This window comes from Lactuca serriola, chromosome 2 (assembly GCF_051521515.1).
Source record: "Lactuca serriola cultivar US96UC23 chromosome 2, Lser_US96UC23_V15, whole genome shotgun sequence".
Lineage (NCBI taxonomy): Eukaryota > Viridiplantae > Streptophyta > Magnoliopsida > Asterales > Asteraceae > Lactuca > Lactuca serriola.
The window spans coordinates 154,287,597-154,307,420 of record NC_136409.1 but is presented as its reverse complement, the minus strand read 5'-3'; the positions used below and the strand labels follow the sequence as shown (position 1 = coordinate 154,307,420).

General features: G+C 39.0%; 1 non-coding gene across 1 annotated transcript; it reads right to left on the bottom strand.

The window, feature by feature from the left end:
* Positions 1-19,220: 19,220 nt before the first annotated feature.
* LOC145091134 (small nucleolar RNA R71) lies at positions 19,221-19,326 on the bottom strand. Its single transcript, XR_013702022.1, has one exon. It is a non-coding gene; the product is annotated as a small nucleolar RNA R71 (small nucleolar RNA).
* Between the last annotated feature and the right edge of the window lie 498 nt (positions 19,327-19,824).

The window sequence follows — 19,824 nt, the reverse complement described above, 5'->3', positions numbered from 1 at the left end:
AATCCCAAAATCATAAAACAAAACATGAGGAGGTGCACGATCACGCCTTCACCTTGCCGCGATCCTCTGAGGTACCCAAAACATAATCCAAAACTATAAGCCCAAAGATTAGTAGCTTTCCCCCAAAATACTTCCACAACACATAATCATAAATATCACAATAGCAACACGCATACAGAACCTTCAGCATGTCTGAACCACTGCACCAGGCCTTCAGCCTGTTCGGACCATTCTCCGGGCCTTCGGCCTGAATGGTCCTCCTCGCAGGCCTTCAGTCTATCCGGGCCGCCCTAGGCCTGTTATCGTTCAGCACAAAGCAGGACCGCCTCAACCCAACCACGCACATGTCAACATATACATAACTCATAAACATATAATCAATTAACAGTGAAGCGTCGATGATAAAGATCAATAAGCATATCCTCCTCCTATCTACCAGGATTCAGATATAACAGATCACTACAGTACTCAATCATACAATAATGAGGATAACAATCCAAAGGCTCGACCTTGGTGCCTTCGACCCATATGTACAGTGAGGAAAACTCACCTCTCAAATGTCAAGGTGCACTAAAATCCCTGACTGCTGACTCATGGAAAATCCCGAACTATCACAGTAAACAAAAATCCAATTAACAATTGGAATACTATTCTTGACTAAGTATCCACACTCAAGGTAAATGTCCGTTTTACCACTTTCCCAAATTTGACCAAATCCCAAGTCCAAATCTTTGATCCCAAAGGCCCAACTTACTTCAAGCCCCATGATTGGCCCAATTTTCCAAATTGGGCCCAAACCCCTTATTAGGTGTAACGACCCAAAAATCATGGGTAAAAATTTCATTTTTAACATAGCAAAACATTAACACCATTTATTCCAAACATTTCAAATCATCATTAAGTAAAACATTTATCAGAGTTCATCCTAAAATCATTCATTGCGGAAATCATAGGTGTGTGCACTGGGATCAATCTGAGCCCTTCCCTTCCAAAACGATGATACCTGAAACCATAAACAAAACCTGTAAGGACGAAGCTTAGTGAGTTTCCTAGAGCATACCATACACACCAACCACATATCACATATCCTGTTGCTATAAAAGCTACCTGTATCACATTTCCTGCTAGCTAAAAAAGCTACATATAACACATAAGCCATGCATATAAAAACCTGTAAGGATGTCGTGGGCTCCCCCAGGGTCTTACACCATTGTGTCATGGGCTACCCTACATGGTCTTAACCTGAGAATTCCATGGGCTACCCCACATGGTCTTATATCTAATTGCCACGGGCTCCCCCCGGGGTCTTCCATGTAAGTGTCACAAAGACAACTAACATAACACATATCACATAACATATCTTATATCATAGAAATATCTACACATAACACAAATAAACCTGTAAGGATGTCGTGGGCTCCCCCAGGGTCTTACACCATTGCGTCATGGGCTACCCCACATGGTATTTACCTAGGAATGTCATGGGCTACCCCAGATGGTCTTACATTCAATGTCACGGGCTCCCCCTGGGGTTTTTCATGCAAAAACACACAATTACATATCATAACAAATCACGTATCATATCAAATCACATAATGACCAACGCATATAACATAATCACATAATGGGTCGGCCTTGGTGCCTTAGACCCATAGGTATGGTGAGAAGACTCACCTGGCACTGCAGACTCACCTGACACTGCAGAAGTCCCGCAGGTAAAAATCCAGTGTTGGTTCATAGGTACCCGAACTGTCAACATCAAAACATCACCCAATTAATGATTGGGTTCCACCATATAACACAACTCTATACTTGGGTAAATGACTACTTTACCCTAACTCAGCTTTATTCAATTCAAGGCCCAATTCAAAGCCCAAAAGCCAAACCATGGATCAAAGCCCAACACATGGCCCAATTTTCCAAATTAGGCCCAAACCACTATATAGGCTTGTCTTAAGGCCCAACCACTTATTCCAGTCCAAATGATTGAAATTCTGATGGCCCAATAGCTAATAGTCCTCAAGGCCCAATTATGGCCTACTTGTGGCCCAACTTTCCAAACTGGAACCTATAGACATTCGAATATCTGATCCTACCCTAATCCCTTCATCATACAAGAATAGGAAATAAGGCCAAACCAAACATTCTCAGGCTATAAGATCTTAATTATATATAACCATGATGATGGGTTTTGAGCATTCTAACACTTCCTAAGTGTACATGCAACCCTAATAAACCTTGGATCTATGTTTGTCTAAGATACATGCAAATAATTATTTTTCCAAGGCTTATATCCTAACTAGCATGGCATGGGGAACTTGAATCAAATAAAGCTAGTAGAAACACTTACCTTGTAGTTGTAGTTGATTCCTTGGAGTTTTAGAGCCTAGCACCAATAATGTGGATGCCTCAAATGAAAGTCACAAATCACCACAAACTTGGAACTTTGAGAGAATAGTCACACTTCTCTTGAAATCGGCCCTCACCTCAACATGTGTCAACTAGTGTGATTTCAAGAGCCAAAGCCTCCTTTATATAGTGTGGTGGATTAGGGTTACATCCATGTAAACACTAATACCCATGTCTCTTCATTTCCATGAGATCCATGGGTTAAAGCTCCATGGAGTATCCATGGACTTCTCCATCCAAGCCTAGCCCATTCCAAATAAGCATAAGCCCACACTATATAAATATAGAAGCCCATATTTAATTAGTAATATCTTTGATCACTAAATTAATCCTAGATTAATTATAGATCACTACTAATTAAATAACATGATCTTATATTAATATATTAGAACTTATAATATATTAATAAATCATAACTTGTACTATTCTCAAATATTATCCATAAATTGTTCGGGTGAAGTGCAACCCAAATGGACCATGCCGGGTCGGGTCAAGTACATACCAAATATAGTTATGGACTTAGACACTATATCCAACAGTCTCCCACTTGGATAAGTCTAGTAACTATATTTGCAAGTATAACTTCAGGAACCGATCAACAATCGTAGCTCTTTAAACTCTGTTGAACTAGAACGCGCCATTTAGATAAGTGATCATATAATCCTCTATTCTAGATATCAGCCGGACAAACACATGGAACATTGACTTGCTTATTGTCCAGCATTTGTTTCCCGATTTCTGATTTGTTTGACATAGAACTCAACTGAACACATCAATTTAGTTCTGACCGGGCCCGGTACATAGGTCAAAACAAAATCATCGAGGGGCCCAGATATCAGCTTCTAATCCAAGAAGGAACAGATAAACTTCGACTCATATGTTTGTTCTACCACTCATTGAATTACACACAAAAGCACGTTTTATAACATCGAGTTACCAATGCGTTTACGTACAATCAATGCATAACCAACTCGTAAGTAACAAATCATATCTCTAGGTTTGAAGACTTATATGATATTACCGTCTCACGATCACTCGAGATAAAATTCCATGAAGTGATTCCAGTGAGCGTGGGTTGAGTCCAATGCTCAGAACTTATGAGCACTCATGATTGTTGTAGCCATGTCCAACACCTTAGACCTCTGCAACCAATCATGACAGTCTTGACTCATACCTACTTCCGACATATGACCGACTGTGGAGGTTTGAATAATATGATATACCAAACATAATTATTCTGGAAGTCAAAACATGCAAAAGAAATATAGTAAAAGATCGACAAGAGATAGCAACACTTTACTCATAAATAAAACACCTTTTATTCATCATCAAATGTCAATTACACTTTACAAATTTCTGGGTTATCTAACTACTAAAACTTATATCATCCTTCAGCCCTATGCTCCGAGCATGCTGGAGATGCTTAACCCTACTCAGTCCCTTCGTGAGGGGATCTGCCGGGTTCTCATCCGATGATACCCTCTTCGCCATGAGGAGTCTTTCTTCAATTCGATGTCTGATAAAATGGTATTTTCTGTCGATGGGTCTGGATCTCCTGTGATCCCTTGGTTCCTTGGCTAAGGAAACCGCACTATTGCTGTCACAGAAAATCTCCATTGGCTCTTTTATAGCTGGTACAACTCCAAGGTCTCCGATGAAGTTCTTTAGCCATATCGCCTCGTTTACTGCCTCGCTTGCTGCTATATACTCTGATTCACAAGTAGAATCAGCCACTGTCTCCTGCTTGGAACTCTTCCAAGAAATTGCTCCTCTGTTTAGGGTAAAGACCCAGCCTGACTGAGAGCGGAAATTATCCCTATCAGTCTGGAAGCTAGCATCACTATACCCTACTACTCTCAATTCATCACTCCCACCGAAGGTAAGGACCCAGTCCTTAGTCCTTCGCAGGTACTTGAAGATATTATTTACCGCAGTCCAGTGTTCCTTTCCAGGGTTCGCCTGATACCTGCTAACCATGCTCAAAGCAAAAGCTACATCAGGTCGAGTACACGTCATGGCATACATGATCGATCCTACAGTTGAAGCATAAGGAAATCGACTCATTTATGCTATCTTAGCCTCACTACTAGGGCTTTGTGTCTTACTCAATCTGGTGTTACACTGAATGGGTAACTCACCTTTCTTGGAGTTATGCATGTTGAATCTTTTCAACACTTTGTCCAAGTAGGTACTTTGGCTGAGTCCAATTAGCCTTTTACTCCTGTTTCTCAAAATCTTTATCCCTAGGATATAGGCAGCTTCACCAAGGTCCTTCATAGCGAAACACTTCCCAAGCCAGGACTTTACTTCCTGCAGGGTTGGGATGTCATTTCCTATGAGTAGTATGTCATCCACATACAGTACCAAAAAACTGACTATGCTCCCACTAGCCTTGATATAGACGCAAGATTCATCTTCACTCCTCGAAAAGCCAAATTCCTTGACTTTCTCATCAAAGCAAAGATTCCACCTGCGAGGTGCCTGTTTCAATCCATAAATGGATTTCTCGAGTTTACACACTCTATTAGGGTACTCGTTGCTGACAAAACCCTCTGGCTGACTCATGTAAACATCTTCAGCCAACTTTCCATTAAGGAAAGCGGTTTTGACATCCATTTGCCATATTTCATAGTCATGAAATGCAGCTATGGCCAACAGAACCCGAATAGACTTAATCTTGGCTACTAGAGAAAAGGTTTCATCATAGTCCACTCCAGGAATTTGAGAGAAGCCCTTTGCAACCAGTCTCGCCTTATAAGTGTGTACTTTACCATCCATGTCGGTCTTCTTCTTGAAGACCCATTTGCACCCTACAGTCTTACGACCAGGTACATTATCAACCAAGTTCCAAACTTGATTGTCATACATGGATTGTATCTCGCTATCCATGGCCTCTTTCCATTTAGCAGCCTTAGGGCCTGCCATGGCTTCCGTATAGCTGTTAGGTTCATCCAGACCTACTAGTGTCTCATCACTAATAAGTGTCTCACCTTCCGCAGTAATATGGAACCCATAGTAATGCTCAGGTGCATTCCTAACTCTCGTGGAACGCCTCAGAGGTACAGGCTCATCAACTGGCTCAACAGGAGTTTCCTCCTCAAGTTGAGGGCTAGTGTTTGAAGTTCCTTCACCGCTTGATTCTTGAATTTCTTCAAGATCAATTTGTTTCCCACTGTCTCCTTGGCTTATAAATTCTCTCTCTTGAAAGACTCCTCTTCTTGCTACAAAGACCACATTGTCACTAGGTCTGTAGAAGAGGTAACCAAAGGATTGTTGTGGGTAGCCGATGAAAATACACCTCTCGCTTTGAGGTTCGAGCTTATCATGAGTCTCGCGTCTCACGAAAGCCTCACAACCCCAAATCTTGATGTGGTCTAGCTTAGGTACTTTGCCAGTCCACATCTCGTGAGGAGTTTTGGCAACTTTCTTTGTAGGGACAAGATTAAGAATATGGGCGGCAGTCTCTAAGGCATACCCCCAGAATGAGATTGGTAGCGTAGCTCGACTCATCATGGAATGAACCATATCCAACAAGGTTCGATTACGCCTCTCAGCCACACCATTCAACTGTGGTGTCCTGGGAGGTGTCAATTGTGAGACAATCCCACATTCCCTAAGATAGTCGAGGAACTCTGAACTAAGATACTCATCTCCTCGATCGGATCGAAGCATCTTAATGTTCCTGCCCAGTTGATTCTCGACTTCCTGTTTAAATTCCTTAAATCTCTCGAAAGTCTCTGACTTATGCTTGATTAAGTAGACATATCCATATCTACTGTAATCATTAATAAAAGTCAAATAATAACGATTAGCATCCCTTGTGGCATGTTTGAATGGTCCACACACATCCGTGTGTATAAGGTCCAACAAACCTTCACCCCTCTCACACGAGCCTGTGAAGGGTGACTTTGTCATTTTTCCAAGTAAGCATGATTCGCAACTATCATCTGACTTTAGGTCAAACGACTCCAAGACTCCATCCTTTTGGAGTTGGCCTATGCGTTTCTTGCTTATATGTCCAAGACGACAATGCCATAATGATGCTTTTATCCAAGTTATTATTATTAGTAGAATCAATACACAAAACATTATTTCCTAAGTTATCTACAACAGATACAGCTTCATACACACCATCACAAGGTAATGCTTTAAAATAAAAAACATTATTATAGAAAACATCTATAGAACCAACTTCATTATTAAATGAAAAGGTAAACCGTTGTTTGTACAAAGCATGAAAGGAAATAATATTTCTTGCCATTCCTGGCGAATAACAACACTTATTCAAATCTAAATTAAACCCACTACTTAGCGATAAAGTATAAACTCCAATCTTGGTAACAGGTAAAGCTTTCCTATTCCCCATGATCAAGTTTATTCTTCCTTGCTCCACATTCTCACTTCTTCTTAGTCCCTGCAAGTCACAACAAATATGAATACCACAACCGGTATCAAGGACCCAAGACTTAGAATGGGGTGAGTTATTAGAAATGATAGTGTAAGTACTTGCATGGTTGGGTTTGACTTTCCCATCCTTCACATCCTGCTGGTACTTTGGGCAGTTACGCTTCCAATGAGACTTTTCATGGCAATAGAAGCATTCAGCCTCTTTTGGGTCAGAAGAAAGAGTGACGAAACCTTTCTTGGTTCCACTTGAAGAAGAGCCATCAAGGGTCCGAGCCTTGGTACCCTTCGAGGATCTCTTTCTCTTCCTCCATCGACCTTTCCCAATTGCCAAAACCGGAGTTGAGTTTGGAGTAGGAGTGATAGCAACCGACTTCCCCTTAAGACCTGATTCTGCGGTCTTGAGAAGTCCCTGAAGTTTGCTGAGTGTGACCTCTTCCTTATTCATGTGATATGTCATGCGGAATTGATCATAGCACGATGGTAAGGAGTGCAAAATGATATCTATTGCAAGATCCTCAGGGAAGTTCACATTAAGCTTCAGCAAACAATCCACATACCTTTGCATTTTCTGCATGTGGCTCGTGACGGATTCCCCGTCCTTCATCATGGTTGTTATCATGGAGCAGATGATTTCATACCTCTCTTGTCTTGCACTTTGATGGTATATTTCCATCAAATCTTGGTGCATTTCATAAGGGTAGAAATCCTCATAAGACTTTTGGAGTTCCGCTGTCATCGTGGCCATCATGATGCAAGCCACTTTCGTAGCATCCCTTTCATGTGCCCGAAATTCAGTGATCTCTTAAGGAGTTGCAGTGGTCTCATCAATCTCCTTAAGCTCCTTGTCAAGGACATATTCTTTGTCCTCGTAGCGGGTAATCATCCTGATGTTTCTGATCCACTCATTGAAGTTGGATCCATCAAAGGTGACTTTCCCACACAAGTTCATAAGGGTAAAGGAGCCATTAGGATTAGAGCCAGAAGCAGCATTGTTTGAAGACATCTAAAAAGAAGAGAACAAGATTAGTTTAGATATAAGAGAGTCCTTAATAAAACACCCAAATGTAATATTAAGGCTAGGATCCAATCACAATATAATATATCTTAGAAGAGGTATGCCGTAATCTAAGCTATACCATATTTGAAAGGTAGGTGAATGACGATTCACCAATTTCCACCACGAAAACCGAAATATTTAAGTATTAGGTTTTGATTGGTTCTTAGAAATTCCTAGATTCTTTGAGATTCAATGAACTTTTCAAAGGCATGTTTCAATCTCAAGTGTGCCCTCCAAGTTTTGTGACTGGGATGCCGAGAATCACAAAACGAGGTGTGAAGTAACCATGCAAATCACTTGGTACCCTTTAAAGTTTATCACTCAATCGATGTGCCGGTAAACCACACACGCTCCATCGATACTATAATAAACCTTTAAGTCACCCTTTACCTACCTTGTTAAGTCCAAGTTAGTGTGCCGGTAAACCACACACACTCCACCAACGACTTAAACAAAGTGTAAAGTATAATTTCATGGATTAACACCTTATTCACATTTTTCCTAAAGTAACTAAGATTGGGAATTTAATAAAACATTTAGTTACTTTATAATATTCATCATACTTTGAATGAGAATTTATAAGTCCTTGTCTTACCCGTTCGGCTAACGACCCTCCACCAGTCAAGCAAGCGGTGGGTGAGAGTGGACACCCATTAAGTCACCATTTTATAGGCAACAACCTTATACCCACCTTATAGACCGGCTTCGTGAATGAGGCGTACTAGCGGTAAGACGACTTTGTTCTTATACACATATATATATATATATATATATATATATATATATATATATATATATATATATATATATATATAATTATTAAATCATAATAATATAAGTATAAGGGTTGAATTTTAACTTTTAAAATTCTAAGGGTTGGAACTAAAGTTTTAACTTGACTTTACTTGTTCCAAAACTTGAGGGCATGTTTTGTAAACTTTCAAAACTTTTCATATCTTGTAACTTATGAGTTTAATAGAGTAATAAAATGAAGACTCTTCATTTTTCTAACTCTTGTGTTCTTTTAATGGTTTTCAATCCAAGAGACTTTTGGTTTTCCATAACTTGAGGACAAGTTATGGACTCCATTAAATAACATTATGATCAAGAATTAATCTACCACGTAGGTTACAAATAATTCCTATGATCATCTAAACATCATAAGAACAAGATCATGAACATGAACACTTTCATATATCAAAATCACACTTAATCTTTGTAATTTTGATAACTAGTTGTTGTAAATGAGTTAGAAAAGACATTACACCTTCTAAAACAAGTTTTCAAGTACCAAAACAGTTTATGGTAATGTTTCTAATCCATTTCCAGCAACTAAAGTCGAAAAACTGCACTCTGTCGACCCTACTCGTCGAGTGCATGAACCTACTCGGCGAGTAGGTTGAAGATACAAGTGGACTCGGCGAGTCCCCCCATGGACTCGGCGAGTCCATCAGTCAGACAGCAAGATTTCGACTTTTTCAAGCATATTGCAACAAGTATCAAACAAACAAGCCTAGGCTCTGATACCACTGATGGGTTTTGAGCATTCTAACACTTCCTAAGTGTACATGCAACCCTAATAAACCTTGGATCTATGTTTTTCTAAGATACATGCGAATAATTATTTTTCCAAGGCTTATATCCTAACTAGCATGGCATGGGGAACTTGAATCAAATAAAGCTAGTAGAAACACTTACCTTGTAGTTGTAGTTGATTCCTTGGAGTTTTAGAGCCTAGCACCAATAATGTGGATGCCTCAAATGAAAGTCACAAATCACCACAAACTTGGAACTTTGAGAGAATAGTCACACTTCTCTTGAAATCGGCCCTCACCTCAACATGTGTCAACTAGTGTGATTTCAAGAGCCAAAGCCTCCTTTATATAGTGTGGTGGATTAGGGTTACATCCATGTAAACCCTAATACCCATGTCTCTTCATTTCCATGAGATCCATGGGTTAAAGCTCCATGGAGTATCCATGGACTTCTCCATCCAATCCTAGCCCATTCCAAATAAGCATAAGCCCACACTATATAAATATAGAAGCCCATATTTAATTAGTAATATCTTTGATCACTAAATTAATCCTAGATTAATTATAGAGCACTACTAATTAAATAACATGATCTTATATTAATATATTAGAACTTATAATATATTAATAAATCATAACTTGTACTATTCTCAAATATTATCCATAAATTTTTCGGGTGAAGTGCAACCCAAATGGACCATGCCGGGTCGGGTCAAGTACATACCAAATATAGTTATGGACTTAGACACTATATCCAACACATGATGCATATACTAAGCAACTAGAGTAATGATGTCAATTCCATAAAAGAAGGCCCTAGTCTATCAGGCATCATATAATTAGACAGTTCGATCATGCAACTCCTAAAGATCCCTAGACTATCACTAGCATGTTGTCCGAACATATCACAATATCAAATAAAAGTATGGTATTTTGGGGTCTACTTACTGGCTCCGGCTGATCGTACATATCACATCCTCCTTGAGTATTTTGAAAACCATTTGAAAATCATTTTGAAAATCTTTTCCATAGTTTGAGACTGGATTCACACGAGTGTTCCTCCAATTCACTTAAACCAAGGCTCTGATATATGAATACACGGTACACGAGTCTTTTTGTTCGTCTTAATAACTACAAAAGGAATTTAGCAGGAGATAAGGCTGAGATTTGAAAGACGATGCTAATGACATAAGATTCATGGAGTACTTCATCAAGAAATGAAGATGCTAATGACATAAGATTCGACACTTCTAACAAAGAGGGAGAATGTAGAGTTTGAAATGTGTTGCGAGATGTCGAAGTGTCTTTTTTCATGTTTAGTTTCGAAGTCTGTGTTCATGTATTCGATCTATGTATTTCATAAGGGCATTTTAGATGTTTGCAGCTTATGTGTTTTAGCTCTTATGTATTTTTTGTGCTTTTGTTAACTCCTATAAATAGGGGTTAGTATATGAGTTAGAGTAACTTTTGTGAACTTGGAAACACTTTACTGTTTCATCTATTGTACTCTTTTAGAAGCAATAAAGAGCCAAATAGATTATATTTACGTTTTATGTTCTTGATTCGATTCGTACTCTGATTTCATTCTTTACACTTGATTCACATGAAATACAACATCCCATCAAGGGTGGCAACAAAGGAGGCCATATGGTTGAAGAATTTTATTGGAGATCTTGGAGTTGTTCCATCAATCCAATAACCAATGGATATTTTCTGCTACAATGAGGGTGTGGTGGCTTTGAGAAAAGAACCTAAGGATCATGGTAGATCTTGGCACATTGAGTCAAAATACCACTGCATTAGAAATGAAGTTGAAGAAGGTGCACTCTTGGTGAATCGTGTGCCATCAGAAGAGAATCCTGTTGATCCTCTCACAAAGGATTTAAGCAAGATCAAGCACTTTAATCATACTGATAACATTAGGCTGACAAACGATATTAAATTCTAGATTTTGGTAGTTAGTTGATATTTTGAAACAATGTAGCAATGATAATTTGTAGTTGAATGGTGGTTAATTAAATAGAGATTTATTTATGTTCAAAGTGTGTGATACCATTTGTTAATTAATTTATTCTTGTGTTTCACTTTGCATGTTTTACTTCCAGGATATTAATTTGTTCCAAATGCCACAGTCAGTCAGACTTTGAGAGTAAGTACTGATCTAAGACTGGCATGAGTCATTTGTAGATTGTCCATATGGATTACTTCAAAGTTCATGAGTACTTAGAAAATGGGAATTTTGAGTATTGGTTAAACCAACATTTAGATATTACTTCATGGATTTAATCACGTGTGATTCTAAGACAATAATATTTTCTATTCTTAAAATAGAGATATGTAAGTCATATTTTGCAAATCAGTTATGCATTGGTTTACTCAAATGCATCTCGTAACTGGGTGTTATAAAGTGTAATTTCATGCAAGATTTGGTGAGTAAAATGTATGATTATTTTGTTGAAGTTTATTCATTCCTTTTTTCTTAATAGGGAAAGTGATATTTTTGGGCCCCTTGGTGATATGATGTTAACATTATAGTGTTGGGCCTAGCCGGGACTAAATTGATGTGTTCAATTAGAAGTCTGATGACTCTATCACACATCGGGAAATCGAAAAACAGAACCTTATATGATAAGATTGATTTAAATCTATGTCTAGTGTCCATATGATATCAAGAAGAACGAATGGATATCTGATCACTTATCTTAGGACCAACATCAAATAAGAGTTTGGTAGTGTATTTGGAAAACACTCTTTACTAGTTATTCAAAGTTGTACTTGCAATTGTAGTTAGCGACTTATCCAAATGGGAGACTATTGGATTAATGTGTCTAAGGTCCTAACTAAATTGGTATAATGTTGAAGAATAAAAGTAAAGTCCTTTTTGGGTTGCCCTCATAACCAGGAAATAACTTGGATTGGTTATAGGAGAGAGATATATGATTTGTTAATATATTATATGATTAATATAATAATTAGACATAGTAATATTTAATTAATAATCAATCAAAATTAATTTATAATTAATTATGGGTTAATTAGAATTAATTAAGGTAAAAATTCTGAGATGTAATTGTTCAATAGTTGAACGATGGAGAGGTTCTAGAACCTCCCTATCATGACCTGTTTTAAGAGGCTAGGGATAGGGTTTCCAGAAGCCTCTAAAGGATAAATAAGGAACTAGATATTTAATGGAATTAAATTTTATTATTTTGAATTCAAATCTTGGGTTCTTGAGATCCTTTAACAACTAAAAATAGGGCCTTAACTCCTTGCATTTTCGGTTGACCTTTTCCAATAGCAAAATCCAAAAATCCTCCTTCTCTCCTCTAATTTTCTAGGGTTTATTGTGTTGTGAGTGTGAAACATTAGAGGCTCACATACTTTTGGAGCTAGGTTTTCCTAGGAGACAACAAGGTTTAGATTAGCTTGATTGGAATCAACAAAGGCATATATGTCTAACTCTGAATTCGATTCATAGGTTTTACTTTTGTATTTTCATAAGTATGTTGCTATTATATGTGAAAAAGACATAGATCCATTTTAGGTTGCATGTACCATTAAGAGATAAGTGAAATTCCGCATGTACAATGATTTTGTAATCTAAAATACCCAATAGTAGTATTAGAGCCATGATTTTCACATTAATGGTGCATAAGAGTGATAGATGCCATTATATTCATCTTTTAGGTTAGTTTTTATTAGCATTTAACATCATATTTTACACATTTTCATGTCTTTAGTTTAAATAATGTTCAACTCATGTCTTTCATCTGAATTCCCCATACTACTTATGTTTTTATGTCGTTTTCAGATAATTCGAGTGGAGCGGTTGTAACTTCCCACAAATCAGAGTAAAATTTTCATTTTTCAAAAACAATCCATTGACCATAATTGTTTACAAAACATTGTTTCAAAAGTGATAATCAATAATTAGAGTATCCCAAAATCCAAATAACATAAAATCCAAAGGATGTGCACGATTACGCCTTCACCTTGACACGGTCATCTGAAGCACCTGAAACAATAAACTGAAACTATAAGCCAAAGTTTAGTGAGTTTTCCTAAAGTACCACCACACAAACATACAATCAAGCAGATAGATGGTCCACAACCTCCTGGTTGGATTACCCCTGGCCCATAACCTTCCAGTTGGAATGCCTCGACCCACAAAAAAATCTAGAAAAAGCACGACACGATTTTCAAAAGTTTTAAAATACATCCTATACATATTTATAATAGTAAGGTCAGTCGAATCTCTAGTGCACCTCATTCATGAAGCTACACTATAAGAGGGATATAAGAAAATGGCATATAAAATGATTGTTGAATGAGTGTCATTTTCACCCACCGCTTGTAACATCCCAAAAATACAGTCTAAAAATTTCGTTTAATTTAATAATAAAAACCATAGTCGATAAACCTCATATAAAATCATAAGTTATGTATCTCAAATTATCTTAACAACTGTCAAATATATCAGAGTATAAGCATCCCAGGCTGAACAAACGGTGTGTGCACTGCAATCTTTCCGAGCTCCTCTTTTGAAAACTGAGTACCTGAAACCAAAACTGAAAACCGTAAGCACGAAGCTTAGTGAGCTCCCCCAAACTACCACATACCATACAATACATATAAAGCACATACTGGGCCTTGCCCACTGCATCGGACCGAGGTCCGGACTAACTGGGGCCTTGCCCCCTGCATTGGACCGAAGTCCAGAAACTGACTGGGACCCCGTCCCCTGCATCGGACTGAAGTCCGGACTAACTGACTGGGACCCCGTCCCCTGCATCGAACCGAAGTCCGGACTAACTGGGCCTTGCCCCCTGCATCGGACCGAAGTCCGGAACTGACTGGGACCCCGTCCCCTGCATCGGACCGAAGTCCGGAACTGACTGAACATAGCATAGCATAACATATCAACTAGCATAAACACATATACTGCATACTGCATCGGGCCGTTTCCCGAAACACATAACACATAACACATAAATCCTGTCTGAGCCACGAAGGCATCAAACATACTATCTACTGCATCAGACCGAAGTCCGGAAACTACTGCTAACTGAACGGGCCGACATTGTGGCCTTAGACCCGTTCCTACTGGAAGGAAACTCACCTCACACTGCTGAAGTCCCGTAGACACAATCCCACACTGCTGAAGTCCCGTAGACTCCACCCTAGCTGCTGGCTGACAGATTCCCGAACTGTCAACACCAAATAACACCCAATTAATAATTGGGTTCTAACACATAACTAAAAATACATGCTTTGGATAATCACTACATTTCCCCTAGTTTGGCTTACCCAAGCCCAAGGCCCAATCCATAGGCCCAAAGTCAACTAGGGATCAAAGCCCAACATATGGCCCAATTTTCCAAATTAGGCCCAAACCTCTACATGGACTTCCCTTAAGGCCCAAATGTCCAGTCTAATCCAACATGTCCCATTCTAAGGGCCCAATATCATACAATCCTCTCGGCCCCAACTATGGCCCCTCTATGGCCCAATTTTCCAAATTGGGCCCAATCCTTCATATGGGCCTTACCCTAAAGCCCAACTAATTACTCTAGTCCATTTTATTATTCTCGGATGGCCCAACACAAAGCCCAAGTGAAATTAGGGTTTCACATCAAATGATAACTAGGGTTAAATGTTTCTCACTTAACCCATTAAGGGCTTAATCCACTAAGGACTTAATCCATTAAGTCCATTATTGCTTAGGTTAATTTCTGTCAATGATTATTATTTAATATTTCACTTATTAAATAATTCTCATGCGTCCTGATAAATTCCCAAATATTAATATTTTCTCAATTAGCTCATTAAGGACTTAGTCCATTAAGTTCTTTACTCTACTAGATAAATGGCATGGAATAGTTTGGGCTTAATTCACAATCCAATCCCAATGGCCCACAAGTGGCCCAATTAGTCTAAGGCCCAATACTCATAATTAGGGTTTCCACCCAAACATGGCCCAATAGGCCCAAAACCAATCTCTAAGCCCATTAGGGTTTGCTAGCGGGGCACCACCCACTACCACCTCGGGTAGTGGTGGTCTACGGCGGCGGCCACCACCTTACGGTGGTGGTTACTATTACTTTTATTATTCATGTTAATTATAATTACAAGGTTTTTATCAAAAAAATAATACACACACCCACTAACATAAACTAACTACTACACACACAGCCACACCATGGTGGCCGGCGGTGGTGCTTGGCGGCAGCCAACACCTCACGGTGGTGGCGGTGGCTATTCCCGACTTTCCGATCAAACAATCCCAATCATACATCACTAAAACACACACACACACACCCTTATGCTTGGAAAAGTCACACAACCACCACCTGGTGGTGCTTGGCGATGGCAGAACCCCGGAGAGGCGGCAACAGCGTCGTACATCAGTTGCTCGGAGTGGCGGCGGCCACTCGTCTGTTGGGAAACGATGGTGAAGGGTGGTCAGAACGACGCCGGAACAGTCGAGTCATACTATGAGCAGCAACAGAAAAAGAAGAAGGAGGAGGGTGGCGGAACAAAGGCTACTCACACAGACCCGAAAACCACGTCGTCGACTGCACTCATCCGCAGATAAAGTTGTTATGCTCGGCTGGTCGAAAAAGCGCGACCAATGGCGACTGGAAAAACTCGCACCCGGTGATGGGAGTTGCTTCCTTAACTACAACAATAGCAGCGGCAGTCGAGTTGTCTTCATCGGCAATGGAGGCGGCTGACGACTTACAGCTCCGATCTTCTTTTCTCGTATACCGAAACCACGATCGCCGCCTTAGTCGGCAGCGGAAACAGCAAGGAACGGTTTCGTCGGCACCATGGTTCGCCAATGAGCTGGTTGGTCGGAGAAGCGAGGTAGGGTGGCGGCCAGAAGTCTAAAGAGTGGATGGTGACGGCTGTAAGCACTCTTAGGGTTAGGGTTACACAAAGGGTTATATACCCGGCCTCCCCAAACCTTTAGCCATAATGCCAAGATCAGCCCTCCCCTTTCTCTTTTCTTTTAAAGTAAATCCAAATATTTCCAAATGAACCCTCAACATTAAATCCTTCCCATTTTAGGTACGAAAATTACCAAACAGCCCCTATATTTCATAATCTCTTCAAATGAAGTCCCATAAATTACCACGGAGCCCTTGCCTTCATAACTATTTACGAAACTAACCCAAAACTTACATTTTAACCCTCACCTTCTATAATTATGACCTTTAACTCCTCAAAATTAATGCCTTGCTCAATTATTATTAATTTTAGGGCTTCTATACATTTATTTATTTATTCAAATAAACAGGGCATTACACCGCTTCTTTGTATGGTAGAGGGTCGTTAGCTGAACAGATTTGATAGGACATATTCACATTAAAAGTATAATGTACAAAGTACTAGAACCTTCTATAAATCCTCACTCTAGGTACTTTAAGGAAAATGTGAAATTGTATGCTAATCAATGAAAACACACATCATTTCTGTGTGAGTCGTTAGTGGAGCATGCGTGGTTAACCGACACACTAATATTGGAATTGATATTGCCATATTTATACTTATTTTTAGGCAATATTTAAGTACATTTTTATTAATAAGTTGGTAATTTGTGTAGAATAATGGTACTTGTGAGCTTAAATGTTATTTGCAGCCAAAAAGAAGACATTTTGAAGAAAAGGGACTAAAAGCGTTAAAGAAAGAAACTTTAGGAATTAAAAGATTAAAAGAGAAGAAAATCTGGAAAAAAACGTTCTCACGACGTGAGACTTAAAGAATTCACGACGTGAAGAGTTGGTTCTAGAAGATATGTACGCGGGTGAAGGAATCCTTGACGGGCAAGGTTATCTGAAATTCACGACGTGAATATCTTATTATTCACGACGTGAATTTGTGAAAATCAGCAACTATATAAATCCTTGACCATTACGAATAGAGGAGACTTTTGGCTAGAAAGAGGAGTTCCAGAAGACGATTTTGAGCAGAGAAAAGTTCTGGGAAGAGGCTTTCAACACCAAAAAGAGTGAAGGTCCATAATTTAGTTTATTTTTGTTAATTAAGAACATGTTTTATATCACTTCAATTTGTGTTAGTTTGTTAGTTGCTATGATGAGCAGCTGAATCTAGCTACTCTCGTTTAGCTAGATGAAGCTTCTGACTTATGAATAGCTCAATTTTATGGATTTGTTTAGTTGGTAAAATTGCTTGTGTTTGATTTGTATTACCTAGCATGCTTGTGTTTGTTTCTCTAATTGATTGATTGCATGTTCTGTGTTAGCTTAGTGATCATTAACTGCATGGACTTGTTTACCTAATGATTTAGTGAACATTGAATTGTTAGAGCTAGGATTGACCAATCTTAGTTAGTAATTAGAGTAAATAAGCTTAGTTGTGCTAGAGAGCGTGTATTGTGACTATAATTGCGTTTATATAACAAATCTTATATGGCATATTTACATTCATAATTAATTCTGTGTTTAATTGTGTGTGAACATACATAGTTTGACATGAATTAGTTACTTATTGGTAAAGTTAGAACTAAATTACTAATATAATTAAAACCAACCAGATAATCCATAAACATTAGGTAGCCATAAGAAAGAGGTGGATTCAAACTAAACAAGAGTGTGTTTTTACTTATTGAATTTGAATTAAGTTCATCTGATCTTGTAAAATCAGATAAAACCCCCTTTTAAACTTGTTAATAATTAGGTTAATTTAATAGTAAGTAAATTAATTAGTAACATCATTCCCTGTGATCGACACCCGACTTACCCAAGCTATACTGTAATCCGACTAGGTACACTGCCTATAAGTGCATAGTTAGTTTAAGTTTGTTAGGTTATAAATATTAAAATTAGTGGGTACTTTTGTGCACATCAAGTTTTTGGCGCCGTTGCCGGGGAACGGCTTAGATTATTAGTTTATTTAGTTGCATCAGATTAATCGACCCTTTTTGTGGAATAAAATCTGCAAAAAGTAAATTAGTTATTTATTTGTTATTTTAGCTTAGTTGGTTAGCATATAACAAAAATTTTGTTTTCTGTTTCTGTCACAGAATTCACGACGTGAGTTTTAATAAACTCACGACGTGAAAGCTGCAATTTCAGTTTTTAGTATTTTTCTTATTTTAGTTTAGTTTTACGTTTTTAGTTTAGTGAATTGCAGGAGTTCATGACCAAAGGCTCAAACACACCCTTGGTGCCACCACTTGAAGATCCCGAGTCTGCAATTCACAAGAAAAAGACGCCACTGCAAGAATTAAAGTCAGATTTTTCAAGGAAGTCGGGAAAGAAGACAGGAGAGTCAAGTTTATCCTCGAGGCACAAGAGCAATCTTGAGCACTTGGATCATATACCCGTCCAAACCGAGTCCGAATACGATACCGAGCCGGAATTTGAAGAACATATGAGCGAACCCGAGAACGAGCCAAGGAACAAGATGGCAACATCTGAAGAGATGTCCATGGGAGCTTACAAGAAGCGGATCCGAGAAGATGTGGCTCCCGGTTTAGTCCAACCCGCAATACCTGCCACTGCCACATTTGAGTTGAAGGGCACATATTGATTGCACTGAAGGATATCCCATTTTTTGGGAAAGATCATGAGGATGCTTTTAAGCATCTAGATGAAGTCAACGACATTGCGGATTACTTCAATGTCCCAAATGTCAACAGAAACACTGTCTTGCTTAGGATGCTTTCCATCACTTTCAAAGGAGCTGCTAAGGAGTGGTTAAAGTCACTTCCACCGGGTACAATTACCACTTGGGCTCAAATGCGTGAGCAGTTCCTGGACCAGTTTTTCCCGCCATCCAAGATAGCCAAACTCAAGAAGGCAATAGCCAACTTTGAGCAACAGCCGGGGGAGTCATTATACGAAGCATGGGAACGGTACAAGGGCTTGCTAGAAATTGCCCTCAGCATGATCTAAATGTGCAACAAGAGATGTCGATCTTCTATGATGGGGTCAACGTTATGACGAGACAAATCCTTGACTCTCAAGGACCTTTGACAAAGAAAAATCCAAGGGAGGTTAAGGAGCTGATTGAAGAATTCGCGAAGCACTCTCGCGAATACCAAAACCCTAGGCAAGATGGAATCAAAGGCGGTGGAGGGGCCCAAACTGAAGAAATAGTAGCTGTGATGGCTATGCTGAATAATTTGGATCAAAGGATAACACAAATAGACCAGTCAATACATGCCATAAGAGTGGGTTGCGAGAGATGTAGTGGTCCACACTTGACCAAGGACTGCAATTTAGATGAGTTTGGGAACAGAAAAGCTCAAGTGTGCTACTCAAGTGGGGATAAGTTTGATGAGGACTGGAGGAAACCGAAGAAGGAGTGGCTGCCATATAAAAAGTATAAGAAGCAAAAAGAAGAGAAGTATAGGCAAACAGGTCGGGGCTTCTATCAAAAGGAGCAGCC